We start from the raw sequence: 18,725 nt of genomic DNA, 5'->3' as shown, positions 1-18,725 counted from the left end.
GTCATTCAGTGGAGGCACGAGAAAGCAGAAAAGATAAACAGATGATGTTCACAAAAATCGTGTCGGGCATAGGGTGTTGGTACCGTGAGCTGCTTTAGAGACGTGATTCAGAGACTCTGTCGTGTTAGGTGGAAGCAGTCGCAAAGTATTTAATGTCAGCAGGATTCTAATATGATCAAGATGGAGTCTGTCTCCTGCCTTTCCAGCCCTGGATTTGTGTAAGTCTGGAGGATTCTGACTAGAGGTAAAGCTGCTTATGCCACAACCCACAACCACTTTGATTCGTGACAGCGATTTGGGATTGGAGAGATCTTGAAGAAAACGTTGGATTTACTGGGTTCTTGGAATTGTAGATTTTCTCAGGTGCTATCTGTAGAGCAGCAGCACTTTGAAGTTTTAAGGAGTGGGAACAGGGTTTTAAAATTTAGAAGAATTACGGTATTAAAACTCTACATTCATCTTGCTCTCTTAAAAGATCTTTTGAAAGGAGCACTGGCAAAGGTATTTTGGCTAAGCTGTGTATATGCATTGAATGTAGTGGAAAGGTTGTAGCTGGGGAAGAGAACTGTGTTTTCTTTCTTTCTTTTTTTTCTTTCATCAGCAACGTGGGCTAGAAAAAGCTCTAAGACTTTATGACTCTCCAGCTAATCACCTCAAGAGCTTTGACAAACTCACTTCAGTTCTGTGTAAAATCAGAATTCCTAAAACGCCCAGCCGGGCTCTGCTCTCTCTCGCTCCCCTCCCCAACTGCAGTCTTTCTCACATACACACTACTCAGAGGCAGGAAATACTTTCCAGGCAATCTGGGCCTGGTTGTGGAGGCCCCTTTCGCAAAACATCAGTCTGAATTGAGTAGACAGAAGTCACCAGGAACGCCTTGACAGAATCCTGCTTTAGCTAAGGCTCCCTCCAGCTGCGGAGGGTGTTTTGGTTAGAATCACACACTGCGTAAAACTGCTTAGAATAGAGCCGTGATCTCAACCACGAAATGTGAACTTGTATTCTGGAGAAACTAACGGGACGGACTTCTTTCATAGCCCGAGTGTTGAACAGTGTCTTGCCTGGGCGTCTCAGCTTCTCGTTGTCTAGGTAAGAAGGTCTGCTGGGCTCTGTCTTTATACTTGGAGGTAATCGTTGGAGAGGTGGAAAGACTGAGATAAATGTTAGCACCTTGGACCCGAGGGGTGTCTTCCTAGGTTTTTGAGTTAAGCCATGAAATCAGAAGTGAAAAATGTTTACTAAGTAGAAAACTGTGAGTCAAATAGTTTTAGCAAAATGTCATTTCTAAAACAGCCTCCATATAGATTTTACTCTTTTCCTCCATAAAGTAAGATTTTATTTTGATCCCTTTTTATTCTTAACTTATTTATTAATTGAGCTATAAGAGCAGTTTTTCGAACACATGAGATAAAATGTAACGCATATATGTTCTAACACGTAGGGATGAGATGTGAATAGATTCCATTTTTTTTTTTTTTAAACCGTCTTTTGCCCACAGGGAGAGTAGATACTAGTAGGGTAACTGCCTTAATAATGAATCTCCTAAGACAGCTGATTTGTGTCGCATTTACGATTATGACTATTGGGTTCCTCAATATCTCTGCATATCAGTTTCAACTACAGGTCAAGCTGTTTGTGTAGAGCTTAAAAAAAAAAAAGTAACAAATGCATGAAATTTCAGAACTTATTTCTGTCCTAACTAGTATTTCATCTGAGTTTCAGAAATTGAAATATCACACTTATTATTTAATTTATATATTTCCTTTTCTGAATTCACTGATCAGGTTGTATTTTCTGTGGATGTTTTTGAAAGATGAAAGTAAACCTTAATGACAATGCCGTTCATTATTACTGTTTTAGGACAGCCGGAAATCTCCACAATCATATGAAAGATGGATCAAGCATCCATGCTTCATATAACCATAAAACTACATGTCTAAAGGACTATGGTGCCACCACATCTACCTTAAAGGGTTAAATATGCAAGATATGAGGAAAGAAACTTTATATTACTGAAATAGCATGGACTACCAATGCATAGCATATTGTTACATTTATACCTTCAAATATTTAGAATAAACACCATTATTTTCTAGACATAACATGGAATGGTGTAAAAGGGAGCAAAGATTCAGGCACATTACCGAGTCAGTTAGAGTAACTCATCTGTTAGTACACTGAATGAAGGTTGGAGAGCTACTTTGACAGCTGGGTCATAAAAAAATCAAATGTTTTAATGATGAGCTTTTACATAGTACAGGGTGGCCATTTACTGGATAAGTTAATTTATTCTTAAAATCTATGCTAGAATAACATATTGATATGTTTTAACCGTTCACTAACAATTTGTCATGTTGAAACTTTCAATCCATGAGAAAAAGGATCGATGTATCCATAAATGTTAAATATATGTATATACTGACTTATCTACAGTGTAGCTTAATAAAATCCTTGAAGAGAATTTCGGGGAAGGAGAGAACGTAAGAGATCATCTCTTCCAACAGTGCCCTCAGGCTTCTGACAAGGAGACTGAGGAATGGCATTCTTAAGTGACCTGTCCAAGATCATACCACTCGCTAGTGAAGAGAGGACAGTGAAACACAGTCCCCCAATTCATGGTCCAGACATCTCTACAGCACAGCGTGTTGCTCTCAGATAATGTGCAAAATGAAGTATGAGCGTGTCCAGGAGAAAAGGCTACTTCGCAGACAGAAATTGGAGTGCCTCTTAAAAACAAAAAAAAGGTTTAAAGCTGCCACTAGTGTTACTTACGTGGGAAACAAAAAAATCAAGGTTTCAAAAAAAAAGCAAGTTTACTAAGTAATACAGTTTTCTCAAATGCACAAGTTTTCTTAAAAATATTTACTGTGGCTTTAGCCAGCACTGTAAATGAATAACTTGTTTTGTGATCGTTCTGTCACATCTCATGTTCATGCCAGAAAAATCGCTCCATGTGCTAATAATTATATTAATTTTAAACTGGTGTTTCTTAGAAACACAGGGCTAGACGAGAGTTTGACTAATTCATATCCTTGTATTCAAATGGTATCATAATAAAGCCATCCCAACCAGTGACTTTCAGAGGAGATTTTGCTGCCCTTTCCCCATTGGAAACTGTTTAAGAACCTCATGTATCCAGACTTTTTTTTTTAATCTAACCTAAATCGTGATTGCTGCAGCTTATTTCCAGTTTTTTGAGTTTTTTCCTCAGTGGAAATATAAAAAGTCTAAATGGACACATGATTGCTCAAGGGTATATTTCTAGGTCAGATAAGCCCATTCCTCTCACCTTCCCTTCTTCAGCTTATTTTCCATCCTGTAATTGGTTTGTATCTCTATTCTGAGCCTTCTGCAAGGTCCTGTAGTTGGAGAATATAGGATGTGTCACAGTATTTAAATAATGCTTGGGAGAGTTGGGCATTTCATCTGAATCATATTTCACCCATGACAATATAGGCTGCTATGCAAGCTGAAACACTACACTTTCCAAGGCAATAGCCCTTCTCATAAAGCTAACGTTTGCCATCTCCAAAGCACGCTGTTTCTTTAGGGGGAATGTGTGTGATGATGCTTTTTTCTTTTTTCTTTTTTCTCTCCTCCCATATTCATGAACGAGGCTGTTTCCCGATGTTACCACTTAAAAGATACCCAATTCAACACTTCCAGTGTCACCATTACTAGAATGAGGAATTAATGTAGCAAAGCCTCTGTGTATCGCATGATTCCTACAGGACCTTGAAAAGACAACACATTTCATTTTTAATTAAAGCCATTAGACCAAAAAAGGAGAATTTTTCTGGCCCTATCCAAAACTTCTTATACCATATGCCTGCTACAAATACTTTAGGCATAGTTTAATCTTATTTATAGAGGGTTAGGTCTTATAGACTTAAAATAAGTCTAAATTGGGTCATCTAAAATTTGCCTTTGGTTTTTATTTTATCTGTTTCTTGGAGAATGAACGAAGCGCTGTCAGTACTATCTTACAGTGACAATCTCTTTGTAGAAATTAACACAGCACAGCAAGCTTTCACGAGAAAGATGGCCTAGATCTGGATCAGGGATTTATTAGCAAAATAAAGACATGTCAAAAATTGAACATGCGAATTCGAAGAGGATGAGGAACCAGTGAAAACCACTAGATTTGGAAGTGGCGTGAATAGTGAATATTGGACCTGCTTTCTCAAATGAATGATAGGATCTTTACATGCAGAGGAACCAAACAGGTTTTCAGAGAAGCCAGACTCTGACTGGACTTTGTTCTGGATATAGAGAACCAACATTTACTTCTTTGGGAGAGGGACTTTGTATTTCTGTTTTGTCATTAAACTGTTGCTCAGTTCATGGAGTTTTGAGAAATAGTTGGGCTTAGTTTTTGAAGAACTTAAACAGAATAAAAGTGAAGCAGGGACCTTAGTTAAAAAGGGTGCTAATTTTGGACTCAGTGGATTAGACAGTAGAGACTGAACTTGAAAAGGTTAAACAGGGACTCCTGTACAAGCTGAAAGGCAATATAAACAGCCTTGTGCTCATGAAGCTTGCTCATTGATGTAGATAAGTAGAAAAGACAGTTATACCTGCTTGCATGTGTGGAAGGACAGTTTTTGTATTGGATGGAAATAACAAAGAGTTTCAGCTGTGCCCTTCAAGTAATGCAAAGGAAAAAAGTGAATTCAGTTAGTGTTTCTTTTTATTCCCAGCAATTAGCAAAGTACCTAGCATGTCAGGTATTGTTAACAGCTAGTTATCAATGACTGTTTGTGGACTGGGTGGAAAGAAAGGAAGGTAAAAGCAGGGTTGAAGAGTGGCAATATGTGGGAATTGTGGGACTTTAAAATTTTTTTTGTTTTCCAGACATCCTGTAATGACAGAATAATAATGTTTAAAGGGGAAGGCATATAAGAGGTTGGCAAGAGTCATCAGAGTTGGCCAGTGGTCCAAGGCCAACAACACACTCATAAGATGACATTATAAGATCATTAGGAACCAGAAGGAAGCATGAGCACCCAGAAATGGTTTGAAATTAAAAGTTCCATGAGGCCAGTGCCAGCAGAGTACAGGCGAATTTTCCGCAATGTATGGGAAGACCACAGGCAGAGTCAGAAAACTGGCTCGATTTGTCTTTTCGCCATTTGGTGCTATGTGACTGGAGGCATGTCCCATGGCTACTTTGAGATTCTGGGTTTTTATTGGGAAAGCGGAGAAGAAAATGAAAATATTTATATCACCAGATAATTTTGAGCATCAAATGAGAGTTTCTATGTACAAATACTTTTGTTTACAATTTAACAAGCACAACTTTGTTTAAAAAACCCTGAGTCAGTTACCTAATGAGAAAGAATAAAGGATCATTGTCCTCCAGGTTTTGGGTAGATCATTCGTCCATTATGAAGTAATTAGTAAGGGCATAATAAGGGCAGTTCCAGTTCATATTCAGCTGTGAGCCCGCAGCTAAAAGGATCAACCAAAACCTAAAGCAGTAAACCATCATCGTGATTATGCCATCAGTGAGCATCTGTTGGATGTGTGTGATGTTCCATGGCCCAAAAGCTCTACATATATTAACTCATTTTTCCTCTCAACACCTTTTGCATTATTTCCATTTCAGAGGTGAGAGGACTGAGGCACACAGGATATAGGTAGTAACCCAAGCCACCGGAAAAATGGTTCAACAGACATCTTGCCATACAAATAATAGAGACAGTAACCCCTGCCCACCAATTGGTGTCTGAGCTGAGTTTCTGAGCCCTACTGAAGTTCAATTCCTCCCTATAAAATCAGAGCAATGATAGTGCCTTCATCATAGAGTATTTATCAGTATTATTACTAAAGGAGACAGTATATATAAAACAACAAATATGGAACCTGGCCCACAAAAATACTTAATAAATGGAAGCTTTTTTACTATTATTACCGTTAGACAAAGTTTCTAGTGCACTTACTGTTAGTGGTGTATCTAGGGTATTGCACCTGCCCTGGGCATGTGGCACCACTGAACGGTTTGTATTAACCCAGGAAGGCGCAATGCCTTCCTCAAGCACTGTAATGTATTAATTAAAGGATTAATATGCTTGATGGGTATTTTTGAGCTGATATTATGGTCCCTGCTGGCACAGTGATTAAGAGCTTGGCTGCTAACCAAAAGGTCGGCAGTTTGAATCCACCAGCTGCTCCTTGGAAACCCTGTGGGGCAGTTCTACTCTGTCCTGTCAGGTTGCTATGAGTCAGAATTGACTGGACGGCTATGGTTTTTGTTTTGTTTTGTTATGGTAAAGTTATCTAAAAGAAGGGCATCAGGTGTTTGGACAGGGACCAATTTCAGTGCTTGCCATAGACGCCATTTTCTGTAGACACACCACCAGTCCTATCTGCTTAATAGAAACTGCTCAGCGGTCCAGACCCAGGGCCTGTGCAATACCTGCCATACCTTCCATTCACTAGGTATGCCTCTGCTAACTGTCATATAGGTACACAGAAGAACAAGAATAAGCTGAAATATACATAAGTAGATGACAAAATAAGATGAGAATTTTAGATATTATCTCCAGAAGAGAATTATAGAATTATAATTGTAGACATTAGTAACAGAAGACTAGACTTGAAATCAGAGGCACTGACCCCCAGTTGGATACCCACCTAAATTCCCAATGATTTCACCTTCTTCCTGATTTCAGTGAAAACTGTACTTAAGGAATGACTGAAAGCTCAGTGTCCTGTTGTTGTCTTGCTGTCCGAGCACCTGTGTTGATGTAGCCATATCTCTTATTTACATTTAGCGATTACCGTGTCTACCGTTAGAGTATTCTTAGAAACGATAACAAAGCTAAAAATAGAAAGTGTCCACTTAAAGCCAAGTCACATCTCACCATGCTGATGATAAAACAGTATAATCTATGTCCCTTGTTGACTAGAAATACTTTTTTTATATATATATATAACGCAAAACCACAATTCAGTCACGCTGATTGCTGTCTAAGAAAAGGGCAGCCAAACTTCTAATATTAAATTTAACCCTAAACTACTTTTTGTTGCGTGGAAAATGCCAGCTGAAACAAGTTCAGTGCAAAGGCAATTCTTTGCTTATATGGGATTCTGTAGAAAAGAAATATCAAAGCAAAAAATATGATGATTAATTATTCATTGTGGTTAATAATGCTATGTGTCCTCTTGGCTAGGCCATGATTCTCAGTATTATGTAATTATCCTCCATTTCGTGACCTGACGTAGAGGGAGTTTCATTAGGGGTATGGCGTGCATCCAAAATATATACGTATGGACATTCTGGCAAAGCTCGCTTGCTCTGGATCCTGCATCCGACTCGTCATCCTCTGATCTCCAATCTGATCAGTAGTCTGATGCCTGACCTGCAGATTTTGTGTTCATCAGCCCCTACGACCATGTGACTCAGGAGAATCCTCCAGCCTGATGTCTGACCTATAGATTTGGGATTTGCCAGCCTCCACAACTTTGTGAGCCATTTCCTTGAGATATATCTCTCTATACAAATATATACGCTTCACTGCTTTTGCTCCTCCAGAGAACCCAGCCTAAGGCATTCATTAATCAATTTTCTTGAAGAACTCATCTGAGATACAACATAGACTTAAATGCCCAAAGTGCTTTGCATAAAGTAGAATGATTGAGATGATACATAAAGAAAGCAAGGAAGCCCAAGGAAGATGCAAGTATTTAGAAACACAGATACTTAGATGTGACCTCATCCATGATGCAATAGTGTCCCCCATGACTGTGTTACTTCTGAGACCTCGTGGAAACCAAACACTCCAAGAGAAGCCTTGGTGATATCAAGCAGAAATCACAAAATGTTCCAGTATTTCCTCAAATTGCATGTGGATTGCTTAAGAAAACATTAAGGGTATCTGCAGACCTGGCTGATCTAAGCTATAAAGTGGGTGGTGTAAGTTAAACACTGCCAGTGCCTCAGCTCCTCCCTGCAAGAAAATTAGATACTACTGGAAGCGACGTTAAATAGCAGGAACCTAGAGGTAAAAATAGGCCACCACTGAAATAATAACTTGCAATTTTGCAAGACCCTACTCTATTCTGATAAGCTGACTTCTGGTGGATTGCAAGAGTTAATTTTCAAATCTGCCTGATTCCTGGAGAAACTGTGACTCTAACAGCTAAGAATGAAAAAACGTTTCCCAAGCTCAGTAAAAACTTTGAGGTATACATAAAAATAGGTTAACATTAAAAGAACATTTTAAAGTTAAGTACATACTTCTTCATTTTTCTTCTAAAGACCAAAAAAAATCAAGAAAACTTGGATGTGTGTCTTGGAAAAAGTGATGTACTACTTATTCCGCTGACTTGGTTCATTATAGATTTTTTTTTCCTGTAATTTACTTAAGTTTTTGATGATTTCCAGACAACTTAAAGACATATATTTTAAGCCCCGTTAAGAAATTTACCAATAAAAGAATTTTAACAGGAGTTTGTTTTTTCCACTGATAGCTAATGAGGCATAATGGGTAAATTCCAGCATTTGACAAAGTATATAAAAGTGGATGGATAATGATCTGTGAGGGATGTAGACCTGGATAGTTACTAAAGAAAGGAAATTTGCATGAGATTTTATGGAGCTAAAGCCTTGCATGATAGTAAAGATTTTTCTCTCCCATAGCCTAATCTGGTTGTCGTTGTGTGCCGTTAAGTGGATTCCGACTCATAGTTACCCCATGTGATAGAGTAGGGCTGCCCGGTAGGGTTTCCTAGGCTGTAATCTTTCGGGGAGCAGTGCACCAAGCCTTTTCTCCTGCAGAGCAGTTGGTGGGTTGGTAGCAGAGACCTTTTGGTTAGCAGCCGAGTGCTTAACCATTGTGCCACCAAGGCTCTAGCCCTGTCTAATTTGAGTTGGGTAGCATAAATATTTTAAAGAAAAAGCACTAATTATCTTTTACTAAAAGTTGGCTGTCTTGACTCGTAGAAATATTTTTTAAAATGTAGTGGTGTTTTCTTTTTTCTGTTTGTGTATTTACAAAAAGGAATTAAGAAAAATTATATATGCCCTATTTTTTTAGACTTTCTTACTGCTTCTTGCATGTAACTTCAGTTTGGCGATGAAAAACATTCCTCTTTGTTTTAATGTTGAGCTGGGGGGCGGGGGGGGCGGGGCGGGGGAGGGCAATGGGAAGATGCCCAAATGTGCACAGTTTCGTTTGCTAGATAGTTTGTCCTTTGGCAGTACCATCAAGAATGTGACTTTCATTTTGGCCTCCACATGTGCTCTTTGTAATGAAGACTTACTTTGACATGAGCTGGGCATACAACTCAACTTGTCTGAACTCCCAAGAACTGCATCTGAAGAGCTTATGTTTCTATATTATAGAAACATTGTAGCATATGTGTCTATATTGTAGATGGTCTGTTCTAATTGTCTAACTCAGTTCAATAGTGTTTTGGGGGCAATTAATATGTGCAGTTGTGATTCCCCCAAGAGTGGGCTAAGGTACGTTAAGGTTTCAAATCTCTAGTTTGTTCAGATTCCCGATCTGTCCATCTCACCAAGAGTCACTCACTGACCCAGAGATGTCCTTCTCTTGGTTCAGATGCGTTCTCTATTCTTTCAGGAGTGCGTTTTAGAGAGTGTAGCCGACTTTTAATTAGAAGGAGGTTATTTTCCTTGTACCTTCTCTTCCTTCTCACAGTGACTGAGTAAATCTATGTATAAATAATACAGGGTGGATAATTAAGAAGGACCTTGAGGGAAACCAGATGTGAGTATGGCCATTTCAGGGAAAAGTAGGAAAAGAAATGGGAAGTGGCAGTACCCAGAGGGGAAAAGATGGAGTTATGCAAAGCGATGGAACTATAATGTTTTTATTTTCTCTCCTGTTAAATATGTAGAATCTTTGTGGAAAAAAAAAAAATCTTTGTGAAGGTGCATAAAAATAAACCAGGAGTGTTATGTATGTATGTATATATTCTATGCTCTCAAAGGATAAAACCAGATACCCACACTTGAGGGCATGAATCAAAATGGTGCCATCTCTCAAAGTACCGTGAGTGAGGTGTGCAGCAAAAGTTGGGAAATGATACAATAGTTTCTCTTTCCGTATGTACTTACTGATTTAATGCTATGTAGATATATTTTCAGTCATAAACTTCAATTCAGGTACCATTTTAGATAGACTGTTTCTAAGAGGATTACCACAAATACCTTTCCTGAATTTTAGGGAGTCCCAAACAGAGGAAAGGAGACCACCCAAAGACATCATCCAAGAATCTTATGGGAAATAAACCGACATTAGTGGGCCAAGGCAAATACCTGATTTAGCACCTTTACTGTGCTAAAGACATGAAGGGTGTGTGGAGTGTGTGTGTGTGTGTGTGTAAAAGAGGGAGGATGCTTGATGAGTGGGAGAGGGGTAAGGGAATAGCTTAGTCCCCTCAGATACATTGTAGAGGAACTGCAGGTATCTTTATGTATCAACTCAATCTTAAAATTACTGCTTTTGGACATATTAAAATTTAGATTATTATTTAACATGCTTTTCAACATCCTTCATCTCAAGCAAGTAACACAGAGAATCATAACACTTAAAATTATTTTAGCTGTTTCTCCTGATATTTATCTCCATGTAACTAAACAATATGATCATACTGTTTTTTTTTCCATTTTATACAGTATCTGTTAATTTCCTACTATAAAAAAATGAGAAGTTAAGTCTCTTAAACTATTCTCTCCACCTTCCTTAACCCCACTGCCACAAAACCCTAGACTCCAGAAGTATCATAATATTTGGGTAAGTTAGTATTTATAATTTGCATTATTTTGACTACATAAGAGTGTTCATGGCTAAGCCAGGCCATTTACTAGGATTACATTTCCTTTCTTATGAAACATTTTGTTATTTCCTGGAGTTAAATAACTGCTTCCCTGTTTTCTATGTAACTATTCATTCTTCCAGCGAATTGTCAAACCTTACTATAAAATTCCTTTCAGTGTGGTCATACACATCATATAGTACATTGTTTCCTTTTTTTTTTTTTTTTTTCCTTAGAGACATCTCTTATAGAGAACTTTAAGATTTATCTGAAATGATTGCCCGGTAGACCTGCTACACAAATTTCATGGTGGAAATTTCTTTCCCTGGTCTTTAGTAGTGAATTTCCTGCTTTTTGTTGCCATCTCTTTCTCACTTTATTCTTTCATTTGGGTGAAACGATCCCTCCAGAAGCTTCGTCAGAAGAATTAAAAAAAAAAAAATTATAGCTCTTCGTATAATTTTATGGTGGAAATAATTTCCCCTCAGAATTGTGAAGGCATATTTCCCTGTTTTCTGGTTTCCACTGTTGTCATTGGGAAATCTACTACTCTTCTTATTCCCAGTACTTAATATTTAATGTTTTTTTATTTCCCTCTCTCTATCTCTGATAACATTTAGGTTATTTCACTTATATCCATTTCTTAGTGTGATGTTTTTATTCCTTGTACTATGTATATCATTGTCCCTTCCAGTCTGGAGACTTTGGTTATTGGTTCGGGAAGTTTTTTTGATTTTTTATTTTCCCTTGAAAATGTTCTCCCCTCAGTTTTCTCTGAAACGTTTGTTATTTGAATTTTGTGCTTCCTGAATTGAGTCACTACTTTCAAAAAAAAGTTTTCTCTCCAACTTTCCATTTCTTGGTCATTTTGTTTCACTCTCTGGGAAACACCCTCAACTTTATCTTCCAAATATTTTATCAGTTTTTATTTAATATCTGCTATAATGGTTTTTTTTTTTCAAGTTTATAAATGCACCTATTTGGTTTCTGCTTCTTTTTTTAATACCATCCTGTTTTTCCTTACTAAATGTAGTATACCCTGGTGGCGTAGTGGTTAAGTGCTACGACTGCTAACCAAAGGGTTGGCAGTTCGAATCTGCCAGGTGCTCCATGGAAACTCTATGGGGCAGTTCTACTCTGTCCTATAAGGTCTCTATGAGTTGGAATCGACTCGACGGCACTGGGTTTGGTTTTCGGTTTGAAACGTAGTATCTTCTTTTATCTCTTCAGTTTTTCCCTCTCCCTCGTTTGTCTACTTTATCTTAATATTTTCTTCTTTACCATCTCTCCTGGCAATATCCACATCTTAATTAATTTTCCTCACTGTTCCGATTATTGCCTTCCATGTTACAGAATTTCCTTAAATGTCTAGTGTTATTTGGCAATTATATATATATATATATATATATATATATATATATAATCTTGCTGGAAACAGTGTGTGTGTGACTGTGTGCACACAGAGGAGGTTTTCTTGCAACCTTGCTATTGGTTGGAGAACCTACTGTTTTATCTAGACATGTCCATACATTATTATCTGTTGATCATTTCTCCTGGGCCAGTCTGTTTCTCCAGAAAACCTCCCACCCTCCTGCCTAGTGGTATAGGCCTGACTGGGGAAGTTATGGACCCTAATCATGGGGAGGAGGGTTGAACTAAGATTTTCACAAGACCACCATCAATCTTCTCTATTTTTAACTTACTTGAATTCAACTCTGCCCTGCTCTGAGCCTAAAAACTCCAGTCTCTCTGGTTTGAGCAGTTTGACAGTGCGTAAACCTCCAGTCCTCTCTCAGAATTAGGGAGGAATGGTTGGGGAGCAGAGCTTTACAGACTTTCAGCAAATCTCATTTCTTACTACACTGAGTTACCTGGTTGCTCCTGTTTCCCAGCCTTTCTGGGATTCTCTACTATCATTTTGCATCTCCTTGGCTTCCCCACTCCAGAAAGCTTAGTCTCAGCTTTCTCAACTCTGTCAAGTTGGCTGCCACTTCAGTCTTCTAAAATGTGGTTGATGCATCTTGCCTGATATTATTTCCTTTCCTGTTCTCTTTGCAGATTTACACTTTTTTTTTTTTTTCTTTTTCTTTTACCCTGAATTCAGGGGACTGTCAGAAAGGAGAGGGAAATATATGAGTGTGTGTTGTGTATATACAAACTGTTATGTTTCACCTAAGAAAGCTGGATCTGCTTAGCCTTAAGCTACCAGGTGATGATAAGGCATAAATTGCATCTCAGGAACAAATTCATTTCATATCAACGTTACATCACATAGAGTTTGACCAAGAAACCCTAATTCTAGATGTCAACAAGTTCCTCCACTCCACTTATAGTTTAGCTTTCAAATTTGTAAAGACAAATATATAAATTAAGTTGGATTGTTCAGTAGGAAAAATATTGCAATAGCTAATTTATTTTGTTCATTAAACAGCTCTTTGATTAAAAAACAAACCTTCTGCAGAGAAAGCACCTCAGTACTTCACATGGTGGGCACTTTGTTACCTTAAACACACCGAACAAGTTCAAGATGCTGCACGCACACACGGGCCGCGGTCCCTCTCTGCCGACCCCTGTGATCACATGCGGTCCCTCTCTGCCGACTCCTGTGATCACATGCGGTCCCTCTCTGCCGACGCCTGTGATCACATGCGGACCCTCTCTGCCGACCCCTGTGATCACATGCGGTCCCTCTCTGCCGACCCCTGTGATCACATGCGTTCCCTCTCTGCCGACCCCTGTGATCACATGCGGTCCCTCTCTGCCGACCCCTGTGATCACATGCGTTCCCTCTCTGCCGACCCCTGTGATCACATGCGGTCCCTCTCTGCCGACCCCTGTGATCACATGCGGTCCCTCTCTGCCGACTCCTGTGATCACATGCGGTCCCTCTCTGCCGACTCCTGTGATCACATGCGGTCCCTCTCTGCTGACTCCTGTGATCACAATTCCATTCTCCTTTGCAAGTTCTTCTTCCTCTTCCCCACCCTTCAAGGTTGTTTTTCTTCAAGGTCCATCCTTTGTCCTCTCCTCTCATTGGTATCTGCTATCTCTCTGGTAAACCTCATCTACCCCAGTGGGTTTATTGACCACTTACATGCTCATGACCAGATTTCACATCTCCACCAGAACTCTCCTAGCTTTGGAGTCATCCATCCAGCTGCCTTTTGACATCTTGGTTTGGATTCTCTGAAGGCATGTCCTTTATACACGTGTCCAAAATACACTTACCACATCTCCTTCCATTTAAGCTCCTGCTCAGATATTTGCTGCCTCGATAAATCATACCAGTATCCACACAGTTAATCAAGCCAGAACCTAGAATTTATCTTCGACTCCTCCATTTCTTCAACTCCAACATTCACTGAGTCATGAAATCTTATTAATCCTGTTACCCAGATATCTCTGAGATGTGTGGACGTCTCTCTATCGCACTGCCATTTATCTAATTTCAACTGTTAGTATCTCTTTCCACATTGCTGCAACAGTCTCTTCCTTGATACATTTGCTTTTAGACTTATTTTATTTCCCATCCCTTTTTTATGAGACCGGGCAGAAGCATTTTTCTAAAATGAAAATTTGATCATGGTACCTTTCTACTGAAAAACCTTTAAAAGTTTCCAATTCTCCTCACAAAAGAATCCAGACTGATAATGGTGTGTGTGTGTGTGTGTGTGTGTGTGTGTGTTTGAGAGAGAGAAGCAGAGAGATCTGGTCACTATATCACAACATCAGTTGCTTTACTCTAGTCATACCAAGCTCTTTTAAGTTCCACAGAAGTCCCATGCCGTTCTCATTTCAAGGCTTTGGGATATGCTGGGAATATTCCTTTCTCTTGATGAATTCCTTATAATCATTTAGAATAACTTAAGTTTCCAGGGAAGCCTGCCTTGACTCTGTTGAGTAATCCTTACCACCCTGGATTTGATTCATTATCACAATTCTCGCACGTTGTTTCTGTACTTGCTTAATTTTCTTTCTCTCGCAACTCTAATGTCTCTATCTCAAAGGATTGTTGTAGGAATCAAATGAGATAATCTATAAAGTGTGCCTAATACTAGGGTCTGCACACCTTAGAGATCAATAAATATATGCAGTATCATTATTACAGATTTCCTTCTTTAGAGATTTTTTTTTTTTCTTATTTTTCCTAAACTACTTCTCTTCAAAGCTCTCTGACCCTCTTTGACTCTGAATGATGACGGGGAGAGAGGTTTGGTGATGTTAATAGCTGTGTCACCTCTTATACCATAACAAAAATGTGAAGTGCATGGGTTGTAATTCTCTGAAATATTCCAGTTATCATGTAATTTTATTTTTTTTCAATAAAGAGATTCGTTACAAGTAAAACCAGATATGATTTCACTTCATACTATTATGTGACCTCCCATTAAAAAAAAAAAAAAAACTCAGAAACCAGGAAAAATAAGTTGTAAGATGGACAGAGGTAGGCTGGCTTAGGGATCAGTACTTCCCAAAGTGCATGTGTACCGTGAGATAAGGAGCTTATACCGAAATCAGAATGTAGATCAACACACTCTTTAATGAGAAATTCTGGAAGGAAAAAAAAAAAAATCACCTGAACTAAGCTGTGTGCTTTCTTAAATTGGACCACACTTAATGAGTATATTTCATTAGTAGGAACGTTGTTCTGTCCTATAGGGTCGCTATGAGTCAGAAGTGACTCGACGGCACTGGGTTACTGGGTTTAGGAGCATTGTAAAGGAATAGGCTTACAGAGCCAACCTTGACCGTGAAGATGTTGTCATGAGCCTAAGGCAAAATGAACAAAAACATAAGTATTTTAGGAAAGTTTGTTGTAAGCCTCATAACTTCTTATAAAGACTTCTGAAATAATGTCTTTCCTATATTTATGACAAGTTTTTTTATCTTATGAAATAATGTTGATAATACAGAACGATTTTTTATAGTTGTGATTAGGCAAAATTAAAGGTTTGAAACCCTATGTCGATCTCCAGTTTTTGTGCTTGTTTTTAATCTGCTTATCTTTTAATGCTAACCAAAAACCAAACCAAACCCATTGTTGTCAAGTTGATTCTGACATACTGACCCTATAAAAACCAAAAACCAAACCCATTGCCATTGAGTCGATTCCTATAGGAAAGAGTAGAAATGCCCCATAAAGTTTCGGGACCGGCCGGTGGATTCAAACTGCCAACCTTTTGTTTAGCAGTGAAGCTTTCTGTTGCTCTTAACCACTTTGCCATCAGGACTCTGGTGACCCTATAGGACAGAGTAGAATTGCCCCCATAGGGTTTCCAGGGTTGCAGTCTTTACAAAAGCAGACTGCCTCATCTTTCTCCCATGGAGTGGCTGGTGGGTTCAAACCACCGGCCTTTCGGTTAGCAGCTAAGCACTTAACCGCTGTACCACCAGGGCTCCTTTGAATTCTAAGTGTCTAGGAAATACCTTTGTAGAGAATGTTTTATCATCAGGTAATTAATTAGAGTAAGAGGTTTTTAATTTCCTTTGCCGTGAGGTGATTTTGTTTTCAAATAGGACAGAAAAGTTAAAAAAAAATCCAGCCTCACTAGTACCTATGAAAATGCCAAGAAAAACATCAATATGGCTGTAGTAGTGGTGGGAATGGTGGATGAGTTAGAAGAGAAGGCACATTACACAGAAAAAAGAAGGAAAGGGCCTGCCTATCCTTTGGTTTATGCAGGAATATTCACTGATGTACCATTGGTTTCCTAAATCCCTCCTAATCCTTAGTCCTCAAGATGCCATGGTCTTTCACTAATTTATTCTTTCCAGAAGCTACCTGCCACTGAGATAGATCCATGTGGTTGTGGTCATTACATTGAGCTTCTCCATGTGTTTCACCTGCAGAGAGCACACGTGGTAACAGACCCATGCTTTCTCAGACAGAAGTCGAACCCCCAAAATGAAATTTTTCATGATAAATGGGAAAGAGTACAAGCTCTTGAGAAATGTGGTTCCCTTCAAAGGTGCCAAATGAATTTTCAAATTGTAAGTAGCAAGTAATGATTCTAGAATAGTAAGAATCTGAAGCCTGAAAGAAAGAAAGACTTCTCCCATTCTACCTCAATTCTCATCTGACCTGGATGTTGTAGAAGCAGGAAATTTAGCACAGAGACTCTCATTCAGGGATCTCTTCCTCTATAAAGCCCTACCTAATATAGTCACCATACCCAACATCACTACAACTGTTAAAGAAAAGAAGGAAGGAAGGGAGGAAGTGACTAAGAGAAGGAGAGAGAGAGAGAAGTTGATACCCTGTTTTGTGTTAAACTTTCCATCTTAATAATTTGTGGCACTAGATAAATGTTTGTTGAAAAAATGATTTTAATCCAGCAACGTTGCTATCAGTTTAGTCCTGCCCACTTGATTTCAACCACAGTTTCTTCATTTCCGTCGTGAATTCCCAGGCTACAGAATCAGCAATAGTGATAATTACCAGACTCTTTTTTCCTAAGCACAATAAAAAAAAAAAAAAAAGCACAATAGGCAGACCAAAATAGAATGTGTGAATTTATTCCAGAAACAAGTGCAAAGGAGAGATTGATCATTTGATTTCAGATATAAATAGGTGATTCTCAAACTAGAATGTCTCTAATTGCTGTTTAATATAATAACGTTCAATCTTTTTAAATTAAAAATATATACTGTATGCCATAAAATACTTACGTTAAGGTGTGGTGTCATGAAATTAATCCAAAGCATCAGTTCTGAATCACTTTGTATCTAACCATTCAGCACATTAATATCACAGAACATAAATTTGGCCACTTCACAAGTATTTTCCAGAATCGTTGTATAATTATAAGAACCCACAGTTTCTTGTAATATTAATACAGTGGTGTTTGAGCACATGAATTTAAGAAGTGAAATTCCCCAAGGAAATTCACTTCATAAAATCAACACCCTGGAATGACCTACACTTTTCCAAAACCTCTGTCCAAATCCTCAGTGGCTGAGCTCATTCTGCATGCATCCTCATGAAAAGGATTACAAAAGAAATGCAAAATAAATTTGTAAAAATAAGTGGTCAGTAGTTTGAAATAATAATTTTAAGTAAGGTTCATAGGGAAAGCCAGGTCTTTCATGAAGACTTCTCTGTCTTACAGGTTGGGATTTCAGTCAATTCAGATGATTTAGGAAATGAGGCCAGCATACTCAGATGCAGTTGACAATAATCTAATGCTCCCACTTACTAATACTCTGTTCAGACTTTAAATCACGGAGGCAGATTAAACTTTAAATCTTACAAATCAGATTTAAGTACGAAGTGTGCTTAGAGAAACTGGTGGTGGTAAATTAAAAAAAAAAAAAAACTCTCTATGCCAAAACACAGGGATATGGGATGAGCATTCAAAAAGGTAATGATGACCGTCATATAATAATTAGGAAATTTTATGACTTGAAAAGAAAGATGCTGTCACATTCACAGGAATGATTGGGAAATGTCAAAGAAGCCAGAAGAGAAATGAGGCCAGAAAGAGTTAATGTTGTGTTGGATCTCCTAACTTAAAATCTCTCTTTGTAGTGAGATTGTCTCAGAGCTTGTTAAACTGTCTTCCTTTGACATTCTAAAAAATAACTTACCTACTGGTCAGGCTTGAGGGAAATAAGTTAATTAATATTATTTTAAGGCCTCAAAGGCAGAACATATATGTAATCTGGTCTCCAAGGGGTTAAGAAAACCATATTTCTTCTCTGTAAAAGAAATGAAACGAGAATTCAAGCTCAACTTAAATGTGAATGTGTTTTAGGAATGACATACCACTTGGCACTTAAGAGTTAGTCTGCTCTTTCTACACTGGATAAAAATAAAGAAAAGAAAGCATCTAAAGCAGAACCACCCTATTACAACCCAAATTTGCCCATGAAAGCAGAAATTTTCTGGCCTACATCTATGCGTTTTTTCCACTTTCCGTAGCCTCCCACACTATAAT

Source organism: Loxodonta africana, chromosome 19 (assembly GCF_030014295.1).
Source record: "Loxodonta africana isolate mLoxAfr1 chromosome 19, mLoxAfr1.hap2, whole genome shotgun sequence".
Classification (NCBI taxonomy): domain Eukaryota; kingdom Metazoa; phylum Chordata; class Mammalia; order Proboscidea; family Elephantidae; genus Loxodonta; species Loxodonta africana.
Note: the sequence above shows the minus strand (reverse complement) of the source record.